The sequence below is a fragment of the Lolium rigidum genome, chromosome 4 (assembly GCF_022539505.1).
Source record: "Lolium rigidum isolate FL_2022 chromosome 4, APGP_CSIRO_Lrig_0.1, whole genome shotgun sequence".
Classification (NCBI taxonomy): Eukaryota; Viridiplantae; Streptophyta; class Magnoliopsida; order Poales; family Poaceae; genus Lolium; species Lolium rigidum.
Genome location: NC_061511.1, coordinates 279,642,570 through 279,652,815, shown reverse-complemented (window position 1 = coordinate 279,652,815; position 10,246 = coordinate 279,642,570). Strand labels below are relative to the sequence as shown.

At 41.2% G+C, this 10,246-nt stretch overlaps 1 long non-coding RNA gene across 2 annotated transcripts; it reads left to right on the top strand.

The window, feature by feature from the left end:
- Positions 1-6,547: 6,547 nt before the first annotated feature.
- LOC124705377 lies at positions 6,548-8,039 on the top strand. Of its 2 annotated transcripts, none has more exons than XR_007003977.1 (3): positions 6,548-6,632; positions 7,089-7,604; positions 7,957-8,039. It is a non-coding gene; the product is annotated as an uncharacterized LOC124705377 (long non-coding RNA). The 2 variants fall into 2 exon arrangements; XR_007003976.1 differs by having other exon boundaries at positions 6,548-6,673.
- Positions 8,040-10,246: the final 2,207 nt, after the last annotated feature.

The following is a 10,246-nucleotide window of genomic DNA, read 5'->3' as shown; positions in this document are numbered from 1 at the left end:
AGCACATGCTAGATGCCTTAGGTGCGGAGTGTGGTCATTTAAGATGGCATCATTAATTTGGAATGAATGTAACTCTATTCAATCAACCCGTGACAACTCAGACAGCATACGAGCCCTTACATTGCTCACATTTTCTGATCTGCAACTCCTATATCACCCCTTTTTTATTTTCATTTGATCAAATCAACTGTACTTCCTTTATTCTGGCAAAAGATTATTCATATTGCATCCAAATAATAACTCATTTACTATGACTAATGCATGATCGCATATCAGCTCGATTGTGGCTTTGGCGATTCTTAAAATCCAAGTAACACAATTTAATTAGATACGTCTGCCCTCGGATATGATAGTTGGATACTTGCCAATGTCATTTCTTAATAATTTTGGTGAGTACTCAAGTAAAAAAATTTGTTAGTACTTATTGTATTTCCATTAATTGTTCAGTAATATGTCCACCAATTTATTGTTTTGAGCTCGATTTGGATCTCAATAAACCTTGGAAGAAAGTAGTGTCTGGAATTGTAGGCCTATATGCGATAGTTACGTATGTCCATTATGTGAGAAGCTGTTGCGATAGGTTAACGTGTTTCAGTCATTTTCCACATGGTTCCTCAATACTGAAAATTATCTTCTCAACGAATCTTATGTGCTTCAGTTTGGTGCTCCGGCTTATTCAGCGTTTGTCATGCCTGTTGTGGATAACCATAACTAGGGTGCATAGCAGGAATATAATGGATAAATATGGGCTGAAGGCAGCGTATTACACGTCGGCCGTGTGCTGGGGGATAGGACGTAGTCTTTGTCTAAGTTTCTATTGTCATCATCACCTTTATTCTCTTATGATGACTTCAGGTAGGTCTGACCATATGTATTTCTATTTGAGATAATCGTTTCAACATTCTTATTTTATGACACCTCTAGAGGGAGATGATCCATAGCTGTCGTCTGTAGCTCCGCCACTGCAAACCAACCAACGAGTCCAACACGTTCTCAGGTCCACGTGAAGCTGTTGCTCCGTATCGGTTTACTAGCAACAGCTGATTGGACAGGAGATGATTGATGGTGAACATGCAAATGCTTTAGCTCTGACCATATATGACATGAAGTGTGCCAAACGAATCAAGAAACAGTAGAGTAGACTCAGTCTCATCACAACCATAGGTTCAAGGTTCGCTCACAGTCATTGGCCTACCGGCATCACCTAAACTTTCACATTCAGATTGAACTTGGACGGGATAAGTTAGGATGAGGAATTCGTTGTTGAATAATTGGTTTTTTCCTTTTTTTTATTACGTATGATACCTTCCGTATGGTTTCTTGAAACAAGAATGAGTAACCATATCTCAGTCAGTCACACTTTGATTTTTAATATCAAAGGAAATCTCTTGATTTCGTATCTCTAAATTTCTTGGTTGATTTCATGCTATAGCTAGAACTGCTGAAATGTCTGCATCAGTGGGGTTTGTGGGCATTATGCAACTATAGGGTAACTAAAAAAGTGTTCTGATTTGCCTTAAGAATGATGTCATTTAGCTCGGTGTACTTTTCTTCTACTCGCATAGATAAAACAGAGCCTTAGTTGTACAAATGATAGATTTGAGGAATTATCTCTAAAATAAATATGGATTTAAATATTAGTGTTCACAGTCTATTAATCATTTGGCTTACCTACTTTTGCAATTCACCGTGCAGACTGTGAAGGCCACATCGGATATTAGGTAAGCATGGTTGTAAAATATATGTGAATTATAGAGTAGTTGCAAAACATTTAAAGTATATTTTCCCAGCATTTCGTTCTCTATACCCATCTACTTTTTATTACTGCCATAATTTATTAGAAATAATGAAAAATATATTTATTGGTGTACAACAAATATCATCCGCGGATTTTCTCATAAATGAGTACCACCAGGAGACCATGGTAGCCTGATGACAACCAGGTTTACAAGATGCTATTCATTGGTACTTATTAATATTTGTGGTTTCAAATCTTATATCTCTTTAGTTCTACCAGTATGGGAGAGGAATCATGTTCTCATTGTTTTATGCATTTAGACTGTTAGACAATGGAGTTACTACTTACAACTGATTGTTATAGCTTGTTTTCGGCTTATTCCCTGTAATGAAATTTGGACTCACTTCCCTGAAGAAACTTCATCCATATACTCTGGAAGTACATTACAATATCTACTAATGGTGCCACTTATATCCTTGGGAACCCAAATTGGTTTTGTGCCTCACCGCAGATACACCCGTATCTCCGAAAGTCACCCAAATTGTTGTTATGTACTTTTTTGTTGTTTTAGTATGGTTGCAGAAATTAATGTATCGTGAAGTGTACATGAATTCAGTGATGAACCAGCGTATTGTTCTTTTTTTCATAGATCAGTTAGTGGCAAGCTCTAATAAAAAATATGACTGTGTGATTGAGAAATATATTGATACTTCCCTGTAGTCCAAGTATTTTATTCTGTGTGACATTTATGTAAAAAATAATTTATGATGTTTTCCAATGATTGCATGCCGAGAATTATTTTTCCGTACCTCAACCATTTGGTAATTGTAGTTCTGTTTTAAGCTCTCTATCTATGGCACACATGATTTTTTCCCCATAGGTACAGTTTCCTGGAAATCCATAGTATGGTGGTAAGTATCGAGAGTATGCTTACCAAGAATTTCAAGTATCATACCCAACTTTTGTCTCTGGGCCATACTATTTTTTGGTTAATAGAAGTGCACATTTTAGTTATAGCACCCAACTTTTGTCTTTGGGTCATACAAATTTTCAGTCACTATCAGTGTACTATTATTATTGCTACATTAGGCTTATTACCTGTCGTTGAAAATTATCAATGAAAATAGTATTTTGCTAGATCCAAAATACAGTTTGTGCTAATTTGAGCTTCCATTAGTTCATTATATAAACTATGATCTCATCATGTATTAGTAATTGTTGTTAGCCACATGTGCAATTCCGCATATTTTAGGTGTGAGATACAATACCAATCTCATTTACATATAGTTATGGCTGATATTTCTCTTGTAAGTATGCATTTTGATTGTTTACACTGAATTGGCTCCAGTGTTGTGGAAATAATGTTGCTAAGGCGATCATACTCATTGTTGTTAGTTTTGGTAGCTTCATATAAGGCAACCGTTTGGGTGTTGGGGATGTTGGTTGCTTGTGGCCTCTCTGGTTGCCGTGCGTGTAATATATGTGCCTACATTAAATTTTCGGAGTTTGGCTGGTCCTCTTTACTGGTTGGTTTCTTTATACAACAATCCATTGTTCGTTTACTACTTATTGGACACCCTGACTACTTTCGTATACTGCATTTGCCTTCTCATGTGTTTGTTTTCCCATTCCCGTTGCCCACTGTTGTTGTGATGACACTATTATGTTTTCGCTTTGCCTTTTGAGTTTCGCTAGAGATGGACCCGATGGTTCACGAAGGTGCGAAAATCCGCACAATAGTGACGTGTTTATGGAGCATTGGAGCAACATGATGAAAGGGATAATGAGCTTGTCAGGTTGCATTTAGTCATCGTGGAAGCGAAGGTAATATGTGTTTATTTTCTTTTGTTTCCTGTTGAATAGTTTGTTTGGCTAATTGGACTTGATAAACCTGCCTTGATGGTCATGACATTCACAAGTTTATGGGAGCAGTTAGTTTCCTGTTGTGCTTTACGGCGGTCACACGTTCAAACGTGTTCACCTACAAAATTTTAGATCTCTACTAGGATAGAAATTTTCGGGCAGTACTGCTGTTAGAGTACGTCATGGGCCTGGCTATAGCCCATTAATCTTAGGGTTTAGAGATAAGGGTCGCTTACTTAGGGGTCAAGTAAACCTCTCTATATAAGGAGAGGAGATGTATCAATCTAATCAAGCAAGAATTAAGAAGGAAATCCCTTCCCTCTTGCCACCGGCCGTGGGCAAGGCCCCCGGCCGGTCCTCTCGCGCCATCCCTCTAGCAGCACCATAACAACTGCACCCAAGGCCAAAACCCAGCGAGCAAGAAATAAAACCATGTATGTGTCGGCAAAAGGACAGCCATTGAGAACAAGCAAGTGCGTATATGGTTGGCCTATCTCAGAGCGCTCCACGATACATCCCTGGCGCGAGCAGGCTACGCAAGAAAATAAAGAAACGGGTAAAAGAAAAAAAAAACGCAACCTCCTCCTCAATAGGTCGGGCACGCAACCGCCTCCTACCCAGCCAGTTCCCCAAATCTCGTTCTGAATAGGCGGGGCGTAGGTGGCGGCGCTGGGGGTCGAAGCCTCGGAGGAGAAGGGAGATGCTGGCGGTGGAGGTCAAAGGAGAAGGGATCTGGGCGGCGCTCGCGAACGGAGGTTGGGGCAGGCACTGGTCGAGGTCGGAAAGATGGGAGATGGGGGAAGGCAGTGGTTGAGGTCGTAGATGGGTGGATGTGGGGGCATGCAGCGGTGGAGGTCGGAGGAGATATGAGGAGGGTGGCGCGGGATCGAGGAAGCTGTGGAGGAGGGCGGCAACAACGACGAGGAGGTGGGAGGAGAGCGGCGACGGCGGAGGTGAGTGGAGTAGACGAGTGGGAAAAATTTCTGCGGCTCCACCACTTTCTTTCCCCCGTTCATCACAGCGAGCAGAGGCGATGACTACAAGATTGGTCCGTCCTTTCACCTGCCATCGATCTACCATAATTTCTCAAGAATTTAAGGTACATGTTTCAATGTCTTCCAGTTCCAGTCCGTATCAAGGATGCTCTCTCCGTTTTGTTTTCCATGGAAATTTCGTAAGAATCTGTAGCATCTGGATATGCATAAACAACTGTATTCTACCTGGTTAATTATTTCTGTGTGTTGGTTTTGTTAGTGGATGGTTTATGGGGTTATGCAGTCAATTGAATCTTAGTAGAGCGAGCAGGCTAAGTTGCTTGACTTTGGAAGGATAGTGAGAGCACCTTCCAGTCATCACATGGAAACATGGTTGGGCACTTTGACTCAATGGCCATGACAATGGATGTGCAGCTTCAAGGCATGATATCTTTGTTTGCCCTCCATGTGCTTACTGTTTTTTCCCTTCCGGCTGTTTGTTTAAGGTTCAGAAATGAAAGATGACATGTTCTTTTAAATCTTAGGCTAAGGACATGATCATAATGACAAAGAAGTCATGAAATTCATTTATTTCAGCGGTAAGAGAAGGATTCACGTGAGGAGACAAATAGTGGGTGTCGAGACCAGCAACCTTGCTGTCTCCACACCATCTCCAGGTATAGTGGTTCCTTACCAAAACGTTTTTGCTCTACTATTGTGGTGTATTATAAATAAATATTGTGAGTTAGGATGCACACTGATATATATTGTGATCCCTAATTTTTTTAATTTTGCTTTTACTGATTTGTTTTTATGGTTTAGGGTGCACACCCACAACTCACCTTGGATTATTAAGGCGAGTTTCCCTCTCTGATGCATTTCCACTTTATGCTTTATGTTATTTCATAATGAATTTTGGGTTCATGCTTACGTTATAGCAATGGCACACCATTTTATCATGCAAATGAACAGGTTATACTATCCTATAGTATTACTGCCCCGTGATGATTAATTACGAGAACAACGATAAATATGATGCACCTGTTTTTTCTAATAATGATGGCTGTATATAGTTTCATGTTTTTTTTTGAAAGGAATACGGTAGGGGAAGCTCCTACAGTGTTTTTTTAATAATAAGAACCCAATTCCGCGTCCGTGGAGACTTGAACCTGGGTGGCTGGGTTGTACATCCACTTCCCTAACCAAATGAGCTAGGCTCACTTCTTTTTCATGTTTTTTCTTGCTATGGTAAATTCTGGGCTGTGATTTCTTTGTCGCATGAAGACATTAGAAAATTCTGAAGCGCGTTTCCCTTTTGTCTTTGCAATAGTTTGTTGGACGCTCATGAGCGACAATGCTAGCGAGGCTGCTCAAGGAACATATTTGGTTGCTACGATTCATAAAATTTGATGGGTATATTAGGTTACACTTAGATTTGGATGTACTAATTTATCTTTTTTTGTTTATCTTTATTTACACTGGCTCATACAACTTTATGGATATGAAACTATTTACTCTTGTGTTACCTGATCTGAAAATCTTCCCTTGATATGCGGGTTTACTACTATTTTACATTCTGGGTTCATTCTGATCCAACCTAACTGACCAAATGGATTTGACGTGTTATTCATGTCAGGTTAGTGTGTGTCTTCATTTGTGGCAAACCACAAATAACCGAATTGTATAAATAGAGTCCTACCTGATAGCCTTATTTCTCATGTCGCTCAAGCTTCTGTTATTTTATTTTGGCTGCAGTAAAGTGTTCGTAATTTCCCCCACTATTATTTTTTTGCATTATCTACTAATAAATTTTCTTGTAGGATATTATTAAAAATAATCAATTTACAAATTGATTAGTGGTTTACTGCAAGGCAATAATCCCTAAACTGAAATCACCTTGGCTGCAAAGTTTAATAACTTTTCTTGTTATCTTCTTCACTAACAGGTGCTATAGGAAATAAGGAGTTTCTTATTTACTATTCTGGCATTCTGAGAAGTTGTTCCATGGGAAGAAGGAGCTCCAGTTTCATGATGCATACGAAGAGATTATCCACCAGGTATATTTCACTTGCGCGAGGAGCTCCATTTGATGAAACAGGTTAAGGCATCATCCACCATGTATATTTTGCTTATGCATAAGCTTCAACCAGTTTTATCTACAATTGTCTTTATTTTTGTCTCCAATATATCTTATTTGCTGGCTACGAAGTACCAGTTGATATATCACTTGTATTACTTTCCGGATTGTCCGGCTGCCAAATCCACATTTCTCGCTCTACGGACATGCCAAGGCATCATCCGCCATGTATATTTTGCTTCTGCATAAGCTTCCATCAGTTTAATCTACATTGGTCTTCATTTTCTCACAAGATATTTTTCTCCCAACGTACACATTTCCTCTCCAATTTAGTTTATCTGTTGGTTACGAAGTACCAGCTGATATATCACTTGTATTATTACTTTCCAGATCATCTGACAGGCTGCCAAATCTACGCTTTTTTTTTTCTCTCTAGGGCGTCTGTTCAGCCACAATGGACTTTGATTGTTGAATACTCAAAAACTTCTTGCATTCATCAGAGCCAGCTCCAAAAAAGAGAGGTAATCACACATATCATACCTTGTCGATATCATTATTTTATGAAAACACATGAAAGTTAGTGGCATGGTTATTGAGTTGCTGTATAGTCGCGGTATAGTCGCTGTATAGTCACCGAGTCGTTTTCCAAAAATGGTGGCGACTCGCGACTATACAGCGACTTATGGCGACTATACATGTTTTTTGGTCGATTATACATGAGTCGCAGGGTTTGGCGACTCACTTTTGAGTCGCGACTCAAAAACCATGGTTAGTGGTAATGCTTGATGTGTGAGTGCATTTCCTAATACTTTTCATTGAATTAATCATTCTTTGATGTGCTTTATGCTATTTGGTTGTTCTTTCTCCAAACAAAATAGATAAAAAATGTCTATCTTGGAGGCACAGAGTTATTTGAGAATGTCTTTTTGGGAGCACCTATTTGGTGAAAAAGGTTTGTGGTTTGTTTCTCCACTCTTATATACAGTTTAATTCATCCTCCAAATAATTCGTCATGGCTCATTTGCACACACTACCATACTACTTTTAGTTTCTGAAAAAAAATACTCTCTTGTTGTTTAAATGCTTTAGTGATCATCTTAATATCAATTACTGCTGATAAGCTGCTGTGCAAATAATCAATAACTTCACCTGTTATGGTAAGTTCGCTGGTCCCAGATATTCCTAAAATGCTAAATCATTTGTTTGGTTGATGTAGATTTTAGTTTTTGTTTATTGTCCGTATTGATAATAGTAATAGAATTGTTGAACTTTCTTCCAAAACTAAATTATTATCTCTTCTGAAGTTCAAGGTTTACCGACGATGTCTCTTTTTGAAGTGACACCCGTGCATCTGGAGGTCTGCTCTTTCAGTATAATTGCTCAAGCTCTTCGCCAAGCATGTCTTGCTTTTGTAGCTATTTTCAATTTATGTTGCAAAATGCTGCAAAATGTAAACATGTACATATTCTTTTGTAATACGTTCTGGTTGCTTCGCGCTCCATAATTTCATGATATGTCTGTTCCAGAGATTATTTTGAGTTTTCTGTGAACCTAAGCACAGCGAGGGTTCACAATTCAGCAATGGCCGGTAGTAAGATAAACATGAATACAAGCTGAGCAATTGATCCATATTTGCCACTAGGAAGCTAATTCATACTTGTCAATACGCGTTGTGATTGGATTGCACAACACCGGTGAGGAGGCGCCCCATGGGGCGCCCCAACCACTAGTACAGAAAGTAAACGCATGTAAGGGAGAGCGGCGCGCAGGGTCCATCTAGTACATATGCTATCTATCATGTCTTCTTCCTCGTTCCAGCACGCATGAGGCGTCAACTCCACCTGCTCCCCTCTCCCCTCCTGTTTATCCCCACCGATGCAGCCATCAAACCCTAGACCCTCTCCATCCTCGTGCCGCCGCCCCATCCATTTCCCTCGACCACGCAAAGGAGAGAGACGAGAGTTTGTGAAAGAGTTTCAGAGAACACATCCGTCGCAGCATCGCCGTCGCGCCGTCGTTTCCGATCACCTCTCGCCAAGCCGAGGCTACCTCTAGCTCCTTCGTGCGACGCTGAACCTCCTCGACACACGCGTGCAGCGAATCGAGCTCGAAATCGACGGCAAGGACCACTTCTCCATCTCCGGCCGCCGCAGACCTTCGCCGATTCCGGCCGCCTCCGAGCTCCTCCGCCCCGTCGATTTGTTCGTCAGCTTCCTGGTGAGGTCCTTCTTATTTTCCCTTCTCCCTCGACGCATCTGATCCCGTTTTCGCTTTGCCAAAATCTGACGAAACTGTCGATTGTATCTGTCCGAGCGCATCTCCGCCATGGTCGACGGCGTGCCTGCGTGTCGCTCGTGCTCGTTCCTGACGGTTTCCTTCACGGCCTACCTCGCCCTCCGCCAACAGCCTCCCGGTGAGCTCCTCTATCTGTTTCGCCTATCCCCTGCTATTTCGTGCATCCCGCTGCCTGGCTGTAGCTCTGCTTGTACTCCCGCTGCTTATGCACGCGCACACCACACGTTGCACACCAGGAGCACGTCTGCTGCTGCCGCTTGCTTCCTTGCTACGCACACACACACCATGCTCCGTCTCTGCACCACGAGCAGCTCTGGATTCCTGGTCGCCGTTGCCGATCGGTCCCTTCACCTCGCCACAGTTCCCTGTTGTTTATTCAGTTTCGTCAGGTTAGACAGTACACCGCGCCGCTCTACCACATCGTCGACCTGGGTTGCTTCAAAATTCCCCACGCCTTCCTTTGATCATGAATCTGAGCAGCAGCCCGTTGGCTACTGGCTTGTTTATCTGCTTGATCGGTCTGGAGATCAAATTCTGGCCGGTGCAATTAAATCCTTGCTCTCTGTTATTCAGAATCGTGCATGTATGAGCATCAAAATAAATCGCTGGACCTTCTCAATCATGTTCAGCACAACAGCTCAGTGACTAGCATCTTGCGTTCCATCCTGAGATAGAATCCCCACGAGTTCAGGGCACTAATTCTAATTTTTAGCCTCTCATCCTTGTGCTTCTACATGTCCATATATCTTGTTCTGTTCTGTTATTCAAAATAAGATGCTCTCCTCTTTGTACATCAATGAACCAGTCAATTAGGAGTTCCCCGGTGGCAATTTGTATTCCATCGACGCACTGGCTCAGCTGCGGCCCAGTTTCTCTATGGTTGAGCCTCTCTTTTAAAGTATTTTGCAAATCTTGTTTATTTTATATCTTTTGTTTTACAAATCTAAATGCTCAAATAATATGTCTATTTCAATCAGAAAAATCCAATGAATCTGAATATGTCATCCATATACTTGTTTGCATCTTGCATCATGTCGCGACGTGATAGTTTGTGCATGTTCACCTCACATATATGTGGAGTATTTCGAAACACCGACTAAGGTTTCCCCGCTCCGTTTAATATTGAAGTAGCTCACCCCTGCCATGTTGTGCCATGCTAATCAACACTTAAATTTGTCGGTAGAAAATGCAACTCCAACCTTAATTTGCTGTTCGGGGTTTCGACCCCGCTTAAATTGGATAAGTTGCACCGCATCATCCTTGCCATGTCATGCATATCATCTTGAGCATGCTGGTTCT